We start from the raw sequence: 22,235 nt of genomic DNA, 5'->3' as shown, positions 1-22,235 counted from the left end.
AAAAAATAGTTATTAAATCTCGGCACTTCTTTGCAAGTCACTGTCACAAGGAAAATCCCAAGGGTTTCAGAGCAAAATTTTTTTGTCTTTATTTAAGTAGGCTCCACGCCCAACATGGGGCCCAAACTCACAACCCCAAGATCAAAGAGTCGCATGCTGCACCAACCGAGCCAGCCAAGTATACTGATTTTTTTTTTAATGTTTGAAGTAATCACTACACCCAATGTGGGGCTTGAACTCACACCCCTGATATCAAGAGACATGCTTTACCAACTGAGCCAGCCAGGCGCCCTTAAGCAAAATCTTGTAAGCAAACCATATAGCACCATTCCATATTATAGTCACTCATAATATTAAAACGTAAAACAGTAGAAGTATTAAGTCCTTAACAAGAGTGGACTATATTTTGAGGTGCCTGGCTGGCTCAGTCAGTAGAGCATCATCCAACTCCTGATTCCAAGGTCATGAGCTCAAGCCCCATGTTGGGCGTAGGGCCTACTTAAAAAAAAGAAAAAAAAAGATAGTATTTGAGAAGGGACTATATTTTGAAAACATATCCACAAGTGATTTTAGTCCAACAAGATAAAAAAAGGAGTAACTTTAAAAAAAATTGCTACCTGTCAAAAAATCAGGTTTTATAAAGGGCTCAGGGCCTAATTATTAGTCTGATGACAGCTCAAACTTTGCAATGTTTTTTATTTTTATACCACAGGTGAACACTGAGCTCTATGAGGAGAGAGGAGGTGGAGACAATCCGGAGAGGGGAGTTTTGTTACAGAAATGCTCAGGAAAAAGAGGGGAGAAAACAAACTTAGCCACATTGTGTTGGCAAAGCCCCAAATTCATGAAAGCCCTACACAATTTAACCTTTTTTAAATATGCAATCTTTATAGGTATAGAATTCTTCTGAAAATTCTTTTCAGAGGGTCATAGGTTACAGCAGATCTTCCCGGCCTGGCAAAACAGTATCGGAGAGACCAGCTAGGCAACCTCTTAGCCAAGAAAAGTACTGCAGGTGAGTGAAACAGCAGCCTTGGGGAGGAAAGACGTCAGCTTACGGGTTCTAACACCATCAAGTATATGCTCGAAGAACCAATCTAGAGCACTGCTGTTTGATACAGTACTCATCGTTAATACCATCCTAATACCACATCACAAAATTAAAAATTTGTTAAGGAGCACTTGGGTGGCTCATGGCTCAGTCAGTTATACTTCTGACTCTTAGTCTCAGCTCAGGTCTTGATCTCAGGGTTATGAGTTCAAACCCCATCCTGAGCTCCATGCTGGCCATGGAACCCACAATAAATAAATAAATAGATAGATAGATAGATAGATAGATAGATAGATAGATAGATAGAAAAAAAACTGTTAAAAGGGTAGATCTCATACTAAGTGTTCTTACTATAATTAAAAAAAAAACCTTTTTTTTAATGATCAGATATCTGCTAAATGGTTTTCAGCTAGCCATACAGGAAGGACTAAGAAAGAGAAACTGCAAGATTCCCAAAAGGTTGCAAACATGGGGCAGCCCCAGTGGCTCAGCAGTTTAGCGCCGCCTTCAGCCCAGGGTATGATCCTGGAGACTGGGGATCGAGTCCCATGTCGGGCTCCCTGCATGGAGCCTGCTTCTCCCTCTGCCTGTGTCTCTGCCTCTCTCTGTGTCTCTCATGAATAAATAAATAAAATCTTAAAAAAAAAAAAAGGTTGCAAACAAAGATGTCCCTTCATGCCTCTTCTGTGAAGCTGCACACACACGTGTGCACCCACACACAACTAGTTTTTTCCACCTTCTGCCAGTTAACTTCTACATCTTGATTCCCAGGTGTGCTTCATGCATCTTCTTCACAGAAATACCTCGTTCTTCCCTGAGAGGCAGCACCGTGCGTAAAAGAGAAAAAGGTTCTGTTTCCCACATCTGCTACCACTTGGGGTGGAGTCACCCCAAGCCTGTTCCCTAAGAAGAGGAAAGGATGTGAAGCTAAAATCATGATCTCAAGGGCCCCACACGAGCCCTCATATGAAAGCTTTAAGAACTACGTGTAGCCTTGCTTCGGATGAAGTAACCCACAGCCAGACCTATGCACAACTGTTAGCATCTTGAGCCTCCTCTGAATATAATTTTAAGCAACTCAAACCACTTTATCACAATGGCCCTAAATCTCCAGTTACTCCTCCTGGCAACTCTGATAAAGTCAACAGGGGCCAAAGCTTGCTTCTGTTTGCTGCAAAAGCCAAGTTCCTCTCTCCTTTCCTGCACATAGAACCGCAAAGGAAGTAGCCCTGTGTCCAGGGAGCACACCTGCGCACTCACCTGTCGGGAGGACAATGCTCCCCGATCTCATTCTGAGAAGACAGTGATGGGAAAGGCCAGGCGCCTGTCCAAACACCACTCACGCGCCTGCTGATAGCCCTGGCAGAGGCAGAGAGGACCTCCACTGTGTGATTAAGCGAAAGGAAAAGCAAAGCACTCACAGGTGTTTCCTCACCCGCCACCCAGAAATGCAGGAGACCCTGAGCCCTGACCCCTGCTTCACCAGAAGGCCTTTGTCTGGGTAAACTGAAGGCCGTCATTTCCAACGACAACTTGGCCCTGTCACAGACATTACAACGTACCCATAAGCCACATATGTTTTTGTCTCTCGTTTGTGATCTGTCTCCACAAGAGTAGAGCAGGCACTGGGTTTTATCATGAATCTATACCGGCTACTTGGCATAGTACGAGCCACTATCCAGGTACTCAAGGACTATGTGACGGATGAGTGAACAAATAAACGAATGAGTGGTATCCTAGTCAAAACAATCCTGTGAGGCGGGGAAGGTGTTACGGTCTGTTTCTCAAATAAGAAGAGATGCCTAATGGAGGTGATGACTTATCCAAGGATAGAGAGGCGTGGGCATTCCTTACATGGTCATAATAAATCCATTCACAAGCACCTACCTGTCCCTTTGCACAAGTTCACCTACCAGATAATGTAACAGAGAAGAGGCCTTGAAAGACCAACATTCTAGCATCTAAATTTTGAGAGGGTTAAAGCAAAAGTGGGAGGGGCAGGAGGAGTCAAAAGCATGGAGGTCTGGAGGGATGGTTTGGAAGGACATGCTGAGGATCCCCTATTTCAGGGACAGCTCCCTGAGAGGCCCAGGGCATCCCAGAGTCAGTGAGAGGAACCTGAGCTGTGAGGAAAGAGGGATTTCCAAAAAGCAGAGAACACACAGGACCAAGCAGCTAGTCGGGAAAATTCAGATTCCCATTTCTGCTTAAGGGAAATGCCCTACCTCAGGATCATTCTCCCCAAGAACTCTGACGGTTTTGGTGGCTCACCTGCTCAAGAACCAGCTCTACATGTTGAGAGGACACAGACCCCAAATGGCCAGAAGGGAGATGACTTCTGAAAGACTAAAGGGATAGGCCGAGGCTCCCCCCTGGGCCCATTCATTAGCCTGTGGGGACCTGCCGAAGCCACATGGGTCAGGTGTCTGCTCCTCTGTCTATGGGGACACAGAAGAGGCTGAAAGCTGGCTTTGAAGAAGTAGGTTGACTATGAGTATCCACACCTGAGAGCCAATGACAGATACTGGAGTGTTCTCTAGTGTTCTCTGAGCCCTGATGATCTAGTACTGATAAGATAGCCCCTGAATCCAAATCCTGCAGAGTGGCAGAGGGAGCACAGAGGGGAATGAAGACTGATCATCTTGGTTAGAGGTCAGACCGCCCATTGTGAGGGGATAGAAAAGACAAGGTAAGTGGGAAGAAGGCTCTGGAGTTAGGGCTCAGAAACCAAACCCACCTCCCTGCTTAAAGAAATCTGATCAGCACCCTTGCTGTACTCATTGTCATTCCACATGCCAAATCCTCCAGGGCACTAAGCGACTGCTCTTCAGACCAGGTGCCAAGGCCACCATCATCTCGCTCCATGCTCCTTAACAGCCTTATTGTCTGCTCCTTCTCCCCACTCAACTGGAAGCAGTGGGCTTGCTGTCCTCAGATGGCCCACCATCTCTCTCTCTCTCTGCCTACCTCTGCCTTCCCCATCCATTAGGGCAAAACATCAATAGTGAACACTTCTACAGCTTTTGGAATGGCCAGGACTATACTGCAAGCACTTGACACACATTAACTTACTGACAGGTGTGCAGCAGCCCTTGGAAGAGGCGTTAGTATCCCCACTTTACAGATTAGAAAACCGAGGCACAGAGAGATGGACTGTCTCCAGGCCCCATAGCTAGGAAGAAGCAGAAACAAGACTCGGGCCCACAGTCAGGACCAGAGTCCTTCTTCCCAACCAGCAAGCCGCACTGCCTCTCACAGCACAATCCAGGCCGCACATGCTCCCCAAGCCTTCCCCGACCCCTCGGTGGACAGCTCTTTGCAAATCTTCATGGCACTTTCCACATTTGCATGGCATGATTATTGACTAAATTCTTGTCATGAGAGCTACCCCATGAGAGCAAGGCTTCAGGGTAATTTCCACATCATCTTTGTATTCATTTCCTATAGCTGCTGTAACAAATTGCCATCGATTCCGAGGCTTAAAACAACACAAATTTATCATAGTACAGCTCCGCAGGTCAGAAATCCCACAGCGATCTCTCCTGGCTAAAATCAAGACATCTGTGGGGCTCTAAAGGAGAGCCTGTCCCCTTGCCTTTTCCAGCTTCTAGAGGCTGCTGGCACTCCTTGGCTCCCGGTTCCTTTCTCCATCTGCCAAGCCAGGCACATATCACCTTCTTCTGTGGGCACATCTCCCTCTGATCACAGCCAGGAAACGTTCCCTGCTTTTTAAGGTCCCATGTGATTAGATTGGGCCCACCTAGAAAACTAAGATAATCTTATCTCAAGACCCTTAACTTAATCTAAACATTCATCCTTCAAAGTAAGGAAACATGCACAGGTTCTGGGGATTAGAACATGGACATCCTTGGGGCCATTATTCTACCACAATCTTTGTGTACGTGTCTTGAACACGGTGTCCCCCTGACAAATATGAAACTGAATCCCCGCCAGACTTCAGCTGCACCAACCCGAATGCTTGGTTATACGGTCCTTCCACTGGCCTCTGATTGTAGCATACGTCCCCCAAGTGACCAGTAGCTCTTTGAAAGTATCCCCCCATCATAGTCCCAAACTGTCAGTGGCAGACTCATAAAGATGTTCAATAATCTGGGGATCAAACACACTGTTAATGAATCTACAAGAAGGTTCAACCCCTATCTCAACTATTTTATTTTCTATTTTTTGTTTCATAGTTGGTATTTATTAACTCTTAAAATATAATGCTTACTTCAAAATGTAAAAAATAGGGATGCCTGGGTAGTTCAGCAGTCGAGCGACTGCCTTAAGCTCAGGGTGCGATCCCAGGATCCAGGATCGAGTCCCACAGGCTCCCTATGGGGAGCCTGCTTCTCCCTCTGCCTGTGTCTCTGCCTCCTTCTCTGTCTCTCATGAATAAATAAATAAATCTTTTTTAAAAAGTAAAAAATACAAAATGGTATAAAATAAACTCTCCCTCTTCCTCCTACCTCTTAGTCATTTTTTAGTATCCTTCTAGAGCTATTTTATGCATATGCAACACATACACATACTTATGATTGCCCCCCTTCCTTTTCTGTAAATGGTGGACTCACATATGGCCCCTTCTATGCCTCACTCTTTACTTAACAATGTAGACTGCTCCACAGCTATCCACAGAGCATCCCTGTCTCTTTTCGTGGCTGTGTACTACTCCCTTGTGCAAATGCACCATAATTCATGTCCACCAGCTTCCACTTATAGACACTCTTGCTATTATAAAGAGTGAACACTGAATTTATCTGGAGGACAAATTTCTTTAAGGGGAATCTGAGTCAAACCAGACCATGTGAATTATTAATCTCTGATAGACACTGGCTCGGTGGCCCCTACGGAAACTAATACACATTCACCAACCCTGTATGTGTGAGTTGTTTTCCCACAAACTTCCTAACATGGATGGTTTTCAAAATGTTTTTCTCTTTGTCAACCCCAAATAAATGAAATGTGGTAATATTTCAGTGCAATCGAATTATAATTCGAAAAATTACACGTGAGGTCAAGCATTTTTTATACATTTAGGAGCCACTAATTATTTTCTATGGATTGTTCGTTCACAGCCTTTGACCATTTCCTCACTGATTTGTAGGACTTCTTTATGTATTAGGAAAATAATCCTTAATATATAACATGAAATGCAAGTATATTTTTCTAATATGTATTGTCTTTTGCTTCTGGGGGTTCTACGATGCCAACTGTTTTTAGGTAATGAATTTTATTGATCATTTCCTTATGGCTTCTAAGTTTTGCACCATACTTAGAAAGCCCATGCCTACTGCAAAGTTATAAAAACATTTTCCTTTGGATGTTTCCAGAAACCAATCATCCATAAGCAGTGAAAAGTTATATTCTATGGTCATGAATTACATCGTGGCCATAATGTACACAAATAGAATTTAAGGGTTGTTTTTTTAATTTTATTTATTTATTCATGACAGATACACAGAGGGAGGCAGAGACACAAGCAGAGGGAGAAGCAGGCTCCCTGCAGGAAACCTGATGTGGGACTCGATCCCAGGACCCCGGGATCACACCCTGAGCCAAAGGCAGACACTCAACCACTCTGAGCCACCCAGGTGCCCCAGAATTTAAGGTTTTTAAAGTAACTTTTATTTTCTAATGTGCTCAGTTTGTAAAGCACTGTCCCACTGACAGCCAGTGAGGCAGGCAGCTTATCTGTCTCATTTTACGCAAGAGGATACCAACACCCAGAAAGGATAAATGACCACGGAAAGCCACACCGTGTGGTCCAGTCTCAAACTGAGGGCTCCTGAAGGCCAGAAGTTGTGCTCTCCTCTCCCCTATACCACCTCTCTTAACAAAGGGACAACATCTACATGCATTAAAAATCTTATTTTATATAGGGGATCCCTGGGTGGCTCAGCGGTTTAGCATCTACCTTGGGCCCAGGGCCTGATCCTAGAGACCCGGGATTGGGTCCCATGTCGAGCTCCCTGCATGGAGCCTGCTTCTCCCTCTGCCTCTCTCTCTGTCTCTGTCTCTCTCTGTGTGTGTGTGTCTCTCATGAATAAATAAATAAAATCTTAAAAAAAAATCTTAAAAGACATCTCCAAAGTCATTTCTAAATAACTGCAAAAGTAAGTGAATAATAAACTTCCTATTTTAAAAAAAGTGCTTATTTAAGTGGGTCGCACAGTGATCCAATTAAACAGTGACTCATCCTCAAATGCCCGTGCCAATGTTCTCACCAACTGTCAGAATTCCATGTTCTATAGTGTGCCCATATAACCTCACAAATTTAATTGAAAAAAAAAAAAGAGACGTAGAAGTTCCCAAGAGGGGCGCCTGGTGGCTCAGTGGGCTAAGCATCTGCCTTTGGCTCCGGTCATGATCTCAGGGTCCTAGTGATGTAGGAACAAAATAGAGGCAGGCAGGGCTAGGCAGGGAAAGAGAAGGGAAAGGCCCCAGAGTCAGGCTCCTACCCCAAGAAAACAGAGATAAGACAGTAAAAACAAAAAAAATAAATCTGGCTCCCTAGCTCCAAAATGTTAGGGAGTATCCTTCTTTTAATGACTACTAAGCAATCACAGAAACCCCAATGTAGGAAATGTTATAAAGGAGATACTAACCTGAGAGAAGGGAACACCTGGTTTGGGCTCATGACATTTACAAAAAAACATCTTGTTATTATGATAGTTGTAAGTACACCATGTTTCTTCCAAATATCCACCCTGATATCAATTAGAAATTTGCCAAGTACCCTGGTCAGTTTCCTATAAAAGATAGACCATAAAAAGCCCCTGTTGGCAACCCTGTCCGGACGCCTCTCATTTTTGAGTTTTCTCTGTATCTCTGCTTAATAAACTTCAATCGCTTTGCTCACTCTGGGGTCCCTGAGATTCATTCTTCAGCTGCGTGAGACAAGAACCAAGCTCTCCCGTATAAGTAGGATGGTGTCCGGGTGGGGTTCTCTGCTCAGAGGGGAGTCTGCTTCTCCCTCTCCCACACCCAGGCTCATGCTTGCTCTCTCTCTCTCAAGTAAATAAAATCTGAAAGAAAGAAAGAAAGAGAGAAAGAGAAGAAAAGAGAAGAAAGAAAGAAAGAAAGAAAGAAAGAAAGAAAGAAAGAAAGGAAAGAAAGAAAGAAAGAAAGAAAGAAAGAAAGAAAGAAAGAAAGAAAGAAAGAAGAAAGAAAGAAAGAAAAAAGAAAAGAAAGAAAAAGAAAAAGAAATGAAAGAAAAAAAGATAAGCTCCCAAGATTCCACGGCTTCTGAGTGGATCACAATGAGCAGCACTTCTCATTTTGGGGAAGGGGAGAAAGTGAGGAGTATCCCAATCATGGGGGGCTCTTTTCAACTTTCACATACCCCTCAGGCTTCCCCATCACCAACCCAACAGGCCCACCCCAGAAGGTCACTGCATGCCCCCTCAAGTGCACTGATAGAAAGTTTTTGAAAACCACTGTTTCAGAGGACAGGGTCTGTATCTGCACAACCCCTATAAAGCACACTCCTCTGGTTCTCCAACCAACCCCTCATCTCAGCTCCTCTGCACACTCATGGTGTCTAGCTGCCCTACAGGTCAGTTCTGGAACTCCCACCTCAGGCCCTTTGTGCCTCTTGTTCCCTCTAATGTCCCCCCGCCCCCCTTCCCCAGCTACCTCCCCTCCAATCCACCACGGTGGCTCCTTCCCCTCCTGCAGGTCTTGATTTAAATGCCACCTCCTCGGAGGGGCCTCCCCTGACCACCCACTAGAGCAGACTCCCCCAGTAATGCTCTACTCTTTTATTTTCTCCTTAGAATTTATCACAGTCTGTATTATTTTATCTATTAATCTATTCTGTTGTTTATTATCTGTCCTCTCAAAGGTCCCAGGAGGGCAGGGACCTTGTCCAAATTATTCAATGCTTTATAACCCAAGTACTTAGCAGAGTGCCTGGCATATAGTAAGTGCCCAATAAATATTGGGTCAATTAATTTGATTGAATTAGTCCCAACTAATTTTCTCCATATCTGCATCGCCATCAGGTTTCGAAGCAGGCCAACCTCATGGGCTGGGAGGAGGGGCCCGAGAATAAAAGCGCCTGCCTCTCCTGCCAGCCCTCTTCTCACTCGTGGTTCACCATTCACCTTGCGAGAAAAGAAAGCTTTTAGCCAGCAACAGCCCAGAGGGAATGTCTTCAAGACCACATGTCTTCCTCTATTGTTTTCTGTCTTCCTCCTGACCTAACTCCACTGGACAGCAGAGGATGAAAATGGGGAATAACGTTAGTTATGCCACTAATAATCAGAAATGGTAATCAAAGTAACAACAGCAGATTGCTAACTATGTGCCAGACACTGTGAGGAGCTTGTAACATGAATGATCTAATCCTCAAGATAGCCAAATATCATTACTTCAGTTTTACAAATAAGGAAACTGTGCCCAAGGTCATGTGGCTACTAAGTGAAGGAGCCAGGATCCAAATCTAGGTAACCAGCCCTCCCCCAACTCACCACACACTACCCCCTACGCCCAGCATGGCATCCCTGCTACATCCTTAGAAATAAATGCTTAAAAGATATCAACCAGGACAGTCTGGGTGGCTTTCCGGTTTAGCGTCACCTTCAGCCCAGGGTGTGATCCTGAGGACCCAGGATCGAGTCCCACGTCGGGCTCCCTGCATGGAACCTGTTTCTCCCTCTGCCTGTGTCTCTGCCTATCTCTGTGTGTGTGTGTGTCTCTCATGAATAAAAATAATAATAAAAAAAAAGATAGCAACCAGTCTCAAATGCTTTAGGGAGGTGAGGTGGGGGCAGAGTTCTGTCTGTATATGAACCTGGGAAACCAGCAACCAAACATCTAGACATGCCTTTCTCATCCTCAGAAAGGAGTTATACTGAGAGAAGGGTAGTACATTCCCATGACAGAGCTCTTTAGTGCCCATGGCTATAAAGGACCCTCTAAGAATAAAGGACAATGACAATTCAATTCAATAAGTAATCACTGAGCACCTACTGTGCTCTAGGTCTGGTCCTGGTGAGAGGTATTTTTTTTTTAATGGTTAAGTTACACTCTCCGAGTTCTATGACCTAAGGATGGCCAGACACAGATATGAAACAGTTCATTTGTAATGCAAAGCTCACTGTATGTGAAAAAAGAAAAGTAGTACTGAGAACAAGGCTACAGGAAGAATGGATAGGGAGAGGCTTCGTGGAGAAGGTAGGGCTTGATGAGGCTTCAATATTTGCATTAGGACAAGCACAGAAAACAGGACCAGGTGATTAAGAAGCAGTACCACTTTTGGAGATCTAAGGCCCAGCCCCCCAGGAGTGGAGAAGCTGTGTTGGTAGAAGAGTTCAAGGGAGTGTCTAGAGAGGCTCCAATGGGCATCTAGGATGGGAAAGTCCCTGCAGGGTAAGAGGAGGAATTTGAACTTCGACCCTGCTGGAAGGCAGAGAGGAATGAATTGCCATGACATGATCTCTAGGATTCATCTGGGGATGGGGTGGAAGACGGATTGACAGGGAGAGACATTACAGGCAGGGAGCTTCATCAGGGGGGTGCTAGGATGCTCCAGCCAGCAGGAGAGATCATGGACTCAAGGTGGGCAGGGGCGATGGAAAAGCACTTGAAAGTAACAAAAAGCAGAACACAGAGGGTGTTGGGGACAGTGAAACTATTCTGTAGGATACGGGAATGGTGGACACACGTCAGGCCTTTGTCAAAACCCACAGAGTGTACAACACTGTGAGTGAACCTTGATGTAAAGCATAGACTGTGGGGGCACCTGGGTGGCTCAGGTCTTGATCCCAGGGTCCTGGGATCAAGTCCCGCATCAGGTCCCCTGCAGGAAGCCTGCTTCTCCCTCTGCCTGTCTCTCCCTCTCTGTGTCCCTCATGAATAAATAAATTAAATCTTAAAAAAAAAAAAAGTGTGGACTGTGGGTGATAATGGGGGAGGTGAGGCAGGCAGTATATAGGATCTCTCTGTGCTCTCCCCCGGTTCTGCTGTGAACCTAAAACTGCTCTTTAAAAAAAGTCTATTTAAAAATATGTATCTAGTGAGAAAAACTTAGACAAGAGCATGATAGGGAAAAGAGAGTCAAGGATGACTCACTAGCCAGGTGACTGGAAAAAGACTGGTCACCAGCAGAAAAGAAGAAGTCAGCAAGGGGGCGCCTGTTTTCAATGCTGAGAGAGAAAGATGAGGTCGGGTGGGACCACGCTGACATGCTGGAGGACGTCCACAAAGAACAACAAAACCATCTCAGGCCTTTGGAGAACAGTAGGGACAGAGAAAGGATGCAGGCAGGCAAATGAGAGCCAACAGTGAGCATTCAATGTTCCTCTTTCAAACCGAGTGACAAATTCCCTTTCAAAAAGGAAAAGTGTTGCAACACACTGGAAACTGTTTTGGTGTCTTCACCACGCTGGCCACCTCTGGCGCAAAGAAGCGCAGCCTGACAACACCAGTTCAGTCACTTGTGAGAAGAGTTGTGACCTTCTGGTCAAGTTCAAATCTGCCCAAAGTGACATCAGTCCAGGTATGAAGAAGTGGCAAGTAAGGTGAGGGCCACGCAAGAAGGGAGACTTCACATTTAAGCAAGACTTCACGGACTCCCCCTAAGACGAGCTGGAAGGGCCTGGTGTATGGGAAAGCAGAGCTGCTGTGAATTCCCGTGCTGCCCTTTGTCAAGCGAAAGTATTTAACCTTCTGGTGACTTCGCTTTCCTCATCTGTACAAAGGGGGACACCTGCCCACTTCATGAATCTGCTGCAAAGACCGAACGAGCCAACATGGAGGCGTGTGTGCCTAGGGCTCACTGTGGCAGCCACCGTCACTGTTCACTACTGGCCTTCCTGGACTCTTCCAAGACCCCTGAGGGAAAATCCTGAGGTCTCTTCCTCAGGGTCACAGAGCATTTGCTCCTTTAAAAACTGTTCTCTTGGGACGCCTGGGTGGCTCAGTGGCTGAGTGTCTGCCTTTGGCTCAGGGTGTGATCCCGAGGTCCTGGGATCGAGTCCCGCACGGGGAGCCTGCTTCTCCCTCTGCCTGTGTCTCAGCCTCTCTCTCTCTGTCTCTCATGAATAAATAAATAAAATCTTTAAAAATAATAATAATGAAATAAAAACTGTTCTCTTCAAGTACCTGTTTTGTCAGATGGAACAGTAATATTTTAGAGGCAGAAAATTTTAGATCTATATGCTCTGAAACTCAGCCCACATGTGTGCAACACATCCCTTTTTTTTTAATTTTTTTTAATTTATTTATTTATGATAGTCACAGAGAGAAAGAGAGGCAGAGACATAGGCAGAGGGAGAAGCAGGCTCCACGCACCGGGAGCCCGACATGGGATTCGATCCCGGGTCTCCAGGATCGCGCCCTGAGCCAAAGGCAGGCGCCAAACCACTGCGCCACCCAGGGATCCCTGCAACACATCCCTTGACCATGGCCTGCAGCCAGTCATTTCCCCAGGGATATCCAGTGCCTGACCTTGATCAAAGAAGGTGAAGATAAGCCATATAGAGAGTCCTTTTTAATGTGGACAGAATACCAAAGTTATTATTCCTTATTGGTCAAAGCACTGACTGCAATCCAAGGGCATCTGATGTGTGTTTGTTTACAGACCAGTGTAGCAAAGTTCTCAAAACAGAGGTCACAGTTTTTCAAGGTTTCTCAACTGTGAGGGAAATGAGCTAACTAAAAAAACAAAAAAACAAAAAAAACAAACCCAGCATCCGGTCTGCGTTTCCTTGTAAATCATTGCATTGCTTTCCTGGCATAGGAACTTACATGTGTGTTTGAGCAGAAGGTAGCCCAGATTCTGGGGGTCTGGTCATCCAGAGGCAGCTGATAATAAGCCTCTGTGTCTCCTGCTCTGAGATACCAGAACCTGGAGCTATGATCACACCACCCCCAACCCAGCCAGAGACCTGGGGCTGCCTTCTCCCCTTTTTACCTTCCTCCCCAGATCTTCCAAATGCTACTCTACTATATGGAGAACTACTGCGGCGGTAAGAAAAGGGAAGAAAATTGCCAGGCAATAGAAAACTCTTCTTTGCGTGTTTGTATTTCTAATTCCTAAGGAGCCCAGGTCTCCAACATACAAAGCGGCTTGTTGTGCTCTGAGCTTTGAACTGTCTGGGTTCATAAGTCTGAGGAAGGAACTGGGGAGTAGCCAGAGTCATAGAGGGAAAAGCCTGGAACTCAGAGGTAAGTGAGGCGGGAGGGAGGGGCAGGGCTCAGAGCAGAGAGAGGGTAGGTCAGGAGCCCCATGGGCTGACTTCTCCCTAACCTAGTTAAGTCTACTGAGCCAGCAACGTACATGGTGGCACAGATCACTCCATTAGTACATCAGCGCTGACACCAAGGTAGAGCAGAAACAGCAGGGGAGCCCTCACCCACTCGCACCCTAGGGTGCACCCACTTGCAGAAAACCTGAGAGGACTTTGGAACTCCTTGGGCCATGGGCTTGTGGGTTCTCACCAAGGTTTGTTAGTTTTCTAAGAAACAGGAGGCCCCCCAGATGCCACTTGGGTTAAAAGAGAATATGTCTTTCTTCCCCTAAAACTAATTAAACAGCCTGATTATCCTGCTTAACATCAAACCACCACAGGAACGCATCCCAAAGCAAAGAATGAAGGGACATAACACCCCGACTTTGCTTGCACTCCACAGGTCTTATGTGGCACCCAGCTTCTCTCAGTGAAAGGTGGTAAACTGGGACAGACCCAACAAGCAGGAGTGGACAATGCCTCTCCAGAGGCACCCCAACCTCTTTGAAATTAGTCCTCAAAACGTCAAGCTCATGTAGTGTGACCCCACCCTGACCCTCTCCCACCTACCCTATACTCATGGCCCTGCCACCAGTCTCAGCCACTTGTAGGCACCATCCAGTCCACCCTGTGGGGCTGGGCAAATCAAGGGAATGACAGGTTGCAATGTATATTCTTAAAAAGATTACTCTGGGGGCACCTGGATGGCTCTGTCATTTAAGCATCCAACTCTTGACTCAGGTCCCAATCTCATGGCTCCTTGGGCTCCATGCTCAGTGAGAGTCTGCTTGGATATTCTCTCCCCCTGCCCCTTCCTATACCACTCCCCCTTCTAATAAATCTTTAAAGAAAAAAAGATTACTGTTGGGGCACCTGGGTGGTTCAGTCAGTTAAGCATCTGCCTTTGGCTCAGGTCGTGATCCTAGGTTCCTGGGATCAAACACCACATCAGGCTCCCTGCTGAGGGGACCCTGCTTCTCCATCTGCCCCTACCCTTGCTTGTGCTCTCTCTCTTTCAAATAAAGAAATAAAACCTTAAAAAAACTACTCTGGCTGATTTGGGAAACTAGATTGTGTGGGGAGCAGAGTGGAACAAGAGATGGGATCAGAAGCTGAGACGAACGTGCATGACGGCAGCCTGAGCTAAGGGGGACCTGGGGCAAGGAACTGAGCACAGGTAGATGGGAAAATCAGCCACTGAACTGGCTCAGAGATGGGGTGAGGAAATGGCTCCCCGAGCTAGCCTGGACAAATGGACGGATGGCAGTAATAGTATCTTCAGATGGGCAAGGGAGGAGGCTGACAGGTTGGGTGAGACTGGAGAGCAGAGGAGGGATGACCAACAAGTTAAAGAAGCTCCAGCTTCTGAGGTCACAATCTGCACAGACACCTCCATGGTCCTGTACCGCATTTTGCATTCAAAATGCTGTGTTCTCCTTCTTAAAGAGGGCCCCCAAACTGCCTAAGTGTTAGGCCCTACAAAACTGGGGAGGGGATGATCAATACTGCTGGGCAAGTTAATTAAAATGTGCATGACACATCCAAGGAGTCAGATTCGATGTCAACTGCATCATCCTGGAGCTCACAAGAGAGCCAGACATCCAGGAATTAGTGGTTTAAAATCACGGAAATGAATAAAACTGGCTTGTCCAGTGTTTGTCACTGCATCTGGATCACATGGGAATCAAGATACGGATTCTCAGGTCTCATTCCAGATCCACTGGACTATTTGGAGATATGGCCCAGAAATATGTTTTAACAAGTTTCCCAGATCATTCTTATGCACAAAAACATGTGAAAATGGCAGATCTCAGGAGAAAATGTGGAGAAACAAAAGAGGACCCAGGATGGGCCGAGGAGCTGCCAAGTGGAGGGGACAGTGGGCACAGATCATTTATCTGGTTATCAATAAACTTAAACATTTTCATATACAAATGTGAATTATCTATTAATAGCCTTTGCCCATATTTCTATCAGATTTTCTTTTTTCTATTGATTTCCAAGACTCTATGCCTGTTATCTGTCTTGCAAGTATTGGCTTTACTAACTTGTCACCTGCCTTTCAACTTTGTTTATGACATCTTTTTTCTTACAGAAGTATAATGTTTCACAACATTAAATCAATATTTTCCTTTATGGTTTCTGAGTTTTATTAAAGTCGTCAAACTCCAATAAATAACTCCAAAGTTATTTTTAAAAACCATCTCAGGGGCAGCCCGGGTGGCTCAGCGGTTTAGCACCACCTTCAGCCCAGGGCATGATCCTGGAGACCAGGGATTGAGTCCCATGTCGGGCTCCCTGCAGGGAGCCTGCCTCTCCCTCTGCCTGTGGCTCTGCCTCTCTCTCTCTCTTTCTCTCTCTCTCTCTCTCATGGATAAATAAATAAAATATTTTTAAAGACCCATCTCATCTACATATGTATTTTAATGTCTGTAATTCGGTTTTGACATTTAACCTTTAAATGGAATGTAGTTTTATGAATGGGGTAAGGCAACCGTCTTAACAGACTTAACCATAGTCATTTCTGACATACCTTCAATTCCTGCCTTCACAACACAACCATTTCTGACTCCCCATCCCTGGTCCCGTAGGCTACATTTTGAAATCTGGCTGAACAATTCATTTCAGAATGTACTGCCTCCCAGGACAAAGCTACTTTTCCAGGTAAACTTCATCAGTCTGTAAAAATTAAAGTTAAAGGGTTGGCTTAAACTAATAAAGATCTCAAGACCTTTCAGTCTTGCTTAGTCATTGGAGCATCAGCCTTGGGCCAGAGGATGGCCTTACTTCCTAGTGACTCACACGCTACACAGAAATCTCAGACTTCATGGAATTTTGAATTTACAAACCTCGCAAGAAAAACGCTCTGACACTACAATTTGGCCCAGAGGCCCACACAGCCTCTTTGTGACTCAACTAATGTGTGTTCTGAACCTTGCCCCATTTTCTCCCCAGTTTTTATGCTCCCGGCTCATACCTTTCAGAGCTGCTGATGACCTTCCTGAGTCACAGTAAAGTGGTTCAGCTAATAACGTGACATGCCAAAGGATATTGTATTTTGAGAGGCACTTCCAGAAAGATGTGCTGGCCTCACATACTGCGGCGACCTAGCAGGAGAGGAGGGAGTCTTTTGGCATCTCATAATTTCTTCACCTAGCACCACTTACTTATTCCAAAGGGAAACAAGTGAGTGTGAGGGGAAGAAGAGCCCAGCAGACCTGGGTTTTAGCCCCCTTTCCATTTCTAATTAGCTGTGTAGTTCAGATTAAGTTACTCTGCCTCTACACGGGGCCTTTGCTGCCTCATTCATAAAATGAGATTATTGGAATAGAATGATCATTTCTAACCTTGCTTTCCACCACAGGTGACCCTTTAAGAATCGGAAGCAAGCTGTGCACCCAGAATAATGCCCCTTTGCACTTGAGTATAAAATCAGACATTTTCAGGGGACTCCTAGATCCCCTAAAACCTGTATCTGTATTCCTAGGCTCAAGATCACGGAGACCTACCACAAGCTGTTAAAAATAACAGAGAATACAACAAATGTATACAGAATCACAAAACTTGAAGTGAAGTTGAATCATTTGCAAAACTGGGAGCATCTCCTCTGCAGATACTGGGAGGAGGGAGGAGTTAGTTAGGGAAAAATAAATCAAAGTGCCATTAAGACTTGCCCTTGGGGAGCCTGGGTGGCTCAGCGGTTGAGCATATGCCCTTGGCTCAGGACATGATCCCGGGGGTCCTTGGATCCAGTCCCGCATCGGGCTCCCTGCAGGGAACCTGCCTCTCCCTCTGCCTATGTCTTTGCCTCTCCCTCTGTGTCTCTCATGAATAAATAAAATCTTTAAAAAAAAAAAAAAAAGACTTGCTTTGATTGAATCCTGACTCAGCCTTTCACATACATTTACAGGGGACTGGGTGAGAGCACCCATTCCAGAACCAGGCTGCCCAGTTCAAATCTTGGCCCCATCACTAACTAGTTGTCTGCCCTGGACTCTGTGCCACAGTTTCTTCATCTGTAATAAAAAAAAAAAAAAAGGAGGGTGAGGGGTAGAGGTTGTACCAATCTCAAGGACTATTAATAATATACATAGGGTATTGAAACAGGGCCTGGCCTATAGTGGGCTCTAAGTAACTATCAGCTATTACAGAAAGGTGGCACACATTTGCTGAGTGGTTAAAACTGTGAGCTGTGAAGTTTAGGGAAGTCTTAAATATCTTGATGCCTTAGTTTCCCCCAAATGTAAATAGGATCTGCTTCATAAACTTTTTGTGGGGATTAATGAAGCTGTCACATAAAAACTCTCACCATGCCTACCATGTAGTAAATGCTCAATAAATGTCAGCTATTGCTATTAACAATTCTGGGAGGGAAAGGTGATCATTACCTGTTTTTACATTTCCGAATAAAGGCTAAGTTAGACAGTGTGCCCTGCCGATATAGTACCTCAGCTAGCAAATGACTGTGTCAAGACTTCAACTCTGATGAGTCTGAAACCAGAATTTGTAATCACAAACCTGTACTATCTCTTATTTGAACAGGGCTAAGAGAGCATAAATGCTGATTCATACTTACTACTTACCAAGAGAAAGAACAGAGGTGGGCGGTAACAGTCTAAAATTAGGGGTATCCTCCACAGAGGTCAACCCTGACTTTGACAAAAAGCCCTTCTTGCCACTCTCCAAAATGAAAGACTACAGAGGCTGGACCCGTCTCAGCCAGTTCTAAGCTTTTCGCAAGTGGTTGTTAAACCACAGCAATGACACCGAAAGAGGAAAAAAGAAGCCATTTCCTACAATAGCTTCACTAACAAAGTGAACCTTTTAAAACGAAAATAGAGATCCTAAGGCTGAAAAAAAGATATCAAGACTGCTCCGAAGCCACGTGAAAACTGCCATCTAGAACACAAACGTCAGTCTTGCACTAATACATTTTTATTTAGCAGAGAATGACAGTTTATATCTACTTTGGGGACATCAAGCTCCAGGAGGCCTTCCCCTAAGTAGAATAAGAGGAAGTTCTCCCCACAGCCAAGAGTGGCCCGGAGAGAAGTGCAGTGCCAAGCAAGGACCCCTGGTGAGGGGCCGCCTCACCTGAGCAGGTGGGTAGGTCCCCAGGCTTCCCACACCAATTTCCTCACCGGGGAGCCGGGATGGTCGGCACTGGGCCTTTGTGAAATGGGCGGCAGAAGAAACAGGATGATCAGCTCAATAGAAGTCGGTGCTCGTCACGTTGCTTCCCTTCTTCATACACTGACTTCTAAAGGGGATTTCATTTTTGGACCTTTATCCAGAGCATCCCCAGGGGTCCGTCTTAAGTCTACCGCTGCTCGGAACAAAAGAGGCCCGAGGAAGAGCCAGCACTGGAAGCGACTGGCACAAGGGCAGGCGCCCTCACCTCCCGTGCCCAGCGCCTCCCTCCCGCGGCTCCCGCTGGCTCTCCCCGGCCTCCCCCTCACCCCTGCCGGGCGCAGCCCCGGGGGAGGCCAGCGAGCTCTGCACTCCGACCGGCCCCTGCCCGAGCCCGCGCCCCCACCCCCACCCCCCACCCCCCACCCCAGGGTGGCAGTCAGATGCCCCCTGCAATCCAGGCCTGTCTCTGCTTCCATCTGGGCTGAAGGTCTCCCCCCACCCCTCCCCGGGCCTCAGTTTCCCCGTCCTTAAAACCTAAGATTTGAAGGAGGTCACGTGAAAGCCTCGATCCTGCTCCAAATGTCCAATTCCATCATTCTTACAAGTAAACGTGTCTTGCAAGGAGCAGACGCCCTTCCTTTCGGGCGGGACGGGTCGCCCCGCGTGCCGGTGCCCACTGCCCACAATAACCCGCGTAACCTCACACAAGTACTATGCATCAGAACTGAAAAACAGGCTGTTGCTTTCCCGCGGCACCAAAGCTGCTCACCATCACCACCATCACCATCATCACCACCATCACCATCATCAATCACCACCATCACCATCATCAATCACCACCATCACCATCATCAATCACCATCATCACCACCATCACCACCATCACCACCATCACCATCATCACCAGTCAACGTGGGTTTTCTGTCGGGCCTCTTCCCTCAATCCCGCAATCCCAAACCCCCGCCTACCCTTCCCGATTTCTAAACTCAAAGCCACCCCCTTGGTGGGTTTTAAAAAAGAAAAAAAACAAACCCACCCCACCCGGCCTGGTGTAAGGAGTCCGAGCACTTTCTCTGGCACCCCGGCTCCCACCTCCGCCCCACCCTCCCCGGGTGTCCCTACCCGGGTGTCCCTGGACCCTCTCCCCGGGTGTCCCTGGTAACGCTCTCCAAGCCCCCCGCCGGCCGCCGACGAGCCGACCATTTCTTCCGCCCCCCACATCCCTGCCGGGAAGGCGGCAGCTCCCCGCTGCGATCCCGGGCGCCCCAAGCTCTTCCCAGCCCGCAGGCAGCGGCTCCGGGGGGCTGTGATGGGGGCGCAGCGGGGCCCCCTGGAAGGACGAGGGCGGCGGGCTCGCCGCGGTGCCCACCCCGCAGGGCTCCTGCCACTTACGGCTCCTCCGCGCAGGGCCGAGCCGGCGGACTTTGCTGACTCAAAGGCGCGGCGGCGGCGGCGACGAGCGCCCAGGAGCGCCCCCGAGCGCAGCCCCGCGCGCCCCGCGCACGTAGCGGCCCCGCGCCCGCGCCCGCGCTCGGCGCCCGCAGACCTCGTGGGGCCGCCCGGCCGCCCGCTTCCGCCGCCCCGGCCGCCGCCGCACCGCCCCGCGCCGCGCAGGTGCAGCCCCGCGCCGCCCGCGAGCCCCGCCCTCCCGCCGCCGAAGGCCCGCAGGGGCTGCCGCGAGCGCTGCGGCCGCCGGGGGGCGCCCCGGAGCCCGGATTCCGCGCCCCCCTCCGCGCGTCCCCCAAAGCCCGCGAGGGAGGCCAGCGATACCCGCCCGCGCTCGCCGGGGCGCCGAGGCTGAAGGTGCCCGCGGCATCGTCCCGCCTCGCCGCCTGCCGGCCGCCGGGAGCCTCCTAACCCCGCCCCCTTAGTGACCCGGAGGCCTGCTGCCGGGGGAGAGAGACGGATGGATAGATCTGGGACCAACTAGAAAGGTGGACCCTAGGCGGTGGCCCCTATGGGGGTGTTCGCTGTAAAATTCTTTCAGCCTTGCTGTGTGTTTGAAATGTCTCGTTAATAAAACTTCTAGGGGCAAGAAATGAGATGTGCCAAAGGGGCCCGAATCAGGAAACCATCTCCCAAATGGCACCCTGGGCTGAGTGTGGCCCACCTGTTCGCTTGGGAAACCCCCAGAATCGCTTAAACAGCACCTGGATGACCACGGGCCAGAATGCTAACGCAGCTTTATACATCATTTTTACAAGCACGAATTTTCCCGAACGACACAGCCGGCTGCAGATTATCATTCAGGGCCATTTCAGGCCCACTAGAAAAATGTGCATATCTGTCCTCCACACCTAAACTGACTCGGCATAACAAAACTTCTAAATCTACAATGTTAGCGTATTAACGTCCTGGATCCTGAACATGCATGCACTGGTGTTGGCAAAATTTAACAGAGTAAATTTTAAAGATTTTCTTGGCTTTATTCACCGATTCACGAATCGGGCTGCATCCCAACTAGCAGCTAGAAAGGAGCTCCATGAAAGATTTTGTAGGCAGAAGGGAGCAGGACAAGTTATGGGAACAAAAAGCAGGTTGGTTGTGCACGGATTATTTCCCTTTAGGGTTTAGCAGGGGCCTCTCAAGCAGAGTCCCTAGCCGGTGCTAACCAGATTATTCCTGATTGACTGGTTTAAGATTCCATTTCTGGGAGACAGCGGAACTGTAAGGAAGTCTCAGTTTGGTGGTGTGGGGCTTAGCATAACTGACTCCATCTGGGGCCCTGTCTTGTTTTTAACATCGCTATTTAACTTCTAAAAATCGCACACAAGTCATAATACACAGTGAGTGTAAACATGATCGCTTTTGAAAATCAAATTAAAGTGTATGTTTCAAATTCTTGTTCCTCTGCCCCACAAAAGCATTGACTGGAAAACAAAATGCAGTGTATGTCTAAGATCCCAAGAGATTCTGGAAAATTAAAAACTTTCGGAATATTATCATTTCCAAAGCACAACTTTACAACCGTAGACAGAGTAGCAAAAAAAATCTTTGGGGAGTCTATAGGAGGTCATTTAAATATCTGTTAGAATTATGACCCTCAACAGGAGAAAGAAAATTATCATATGGTTTCACCCATATGTGGAATATAAGAAATAGTGAAAGGGATCATAAGGGAAGGAGGAGAAACTGAGTGGGGAAAAATTAGAGATGAAGATAAACCATGGGAGACTCTTGACTCTGGGAAACAAAGGGAGGGTTGCTGGAGGGGAGGTGGGAATGGGGTAACTGGGTGACCGGCATTAAGGAGAGCCAGTGTTGTGATTAGCACTGGCTGTTATACTATATGTTGGCACATTAAATTTTAAGTAAGTAAATAAATACTTAAAAAAAAGAATTATGAACCTAACAGAACAGAAGAAAAGAAAAAGAATTCAGAATAGAATGAAGCAATAATGGAGTATTTTAATCCATTCCATGGGTGTAGCAGCTGGATGGCATTACTGGTGTTACTGGTTTAAAATTATAATGTGCAGCCTGAATCCAGAGGATGGAGCTAAGTGACTACCACCTTTTTAGGTTCTGACTTTGTTCGGACACCTGGGTAGCTCAGCCGTTTAGCACCTGCCTTCTGCCCAGGGTGTGATTCTAGAATCCTGGGATCAAGTCCTGCATCGGGCTCCCTGCGTGGAGCCTGCTTCTCCCTCTGCTTGTGTCTCTGCCTCTCTCTCTCTGTCTCTCATGAATAAATAAATAAAATCTTTTAAAAAAAGGGTAAAATACCTCAAAAAATTTGTATTTAATAATCCAGGTAAAATTCTTGGAACTCTTCTGGGTACATAATAAGTACATTTATTACTATGACACTATTA

General features: G+C 47.0%; 1 protein-coding gene across 4 annotated transcripts in view; it reads right to left on the bottom strand.

The window, feature by feature from the left end:
- Positions 1-19,964, bottom strand: part of SNX10 (sorting nexin 10) — a 73,722-nt gene extending 53,758 nt beyond the window's left edge. Inside the window, exons 1-2 of one of the 4 annotated variants that reach the window (XM_055314835.1) lie at positions 19,813-19,956; positions 18,429-18,547 (exon numbers count right to left, since the gene is read on the bottom strand). The gene's annotated coding sequence lies outside the window, so the exon portion shown is untranslated. Of the gene's footprint in view, positions 1-16,264; positions 16,366-18,381; positions 18,399-18,428; positions 18,548-19,812 lie in introns of those variants that run through there. The other 3 variants (XM_055314834.1, XM_055314837.1, XM_055314836.1) reach the window with 3 other exon arrangements.
- Between the last annotated feature and the right edge of the window lie 2,271 nt (positions 19,965-22,235).

The sequence above is a fragment of the Nyctereutes procyonoides genome, unplaced genomic scaffold, assembly GCF_905146905.1.
Source record: "Nyctereutes procyonoides isolate TBG_1078 unplaced genomic scaffold, NYPRO_anot_genome, whole genome shotgun sequence".
In the NCBI taxonomy this organism is placed as follows: Eukaryota; Metazoa; Chordata; class Mammalia; order Carnivora; family Canidae; genus Nyctereutes; species Nyctereutes procyonoides.
Note: the sequence above shows the minus strand (reverse complement) of the source record. Positions and strands in the feature narration are given on the sequence as shown.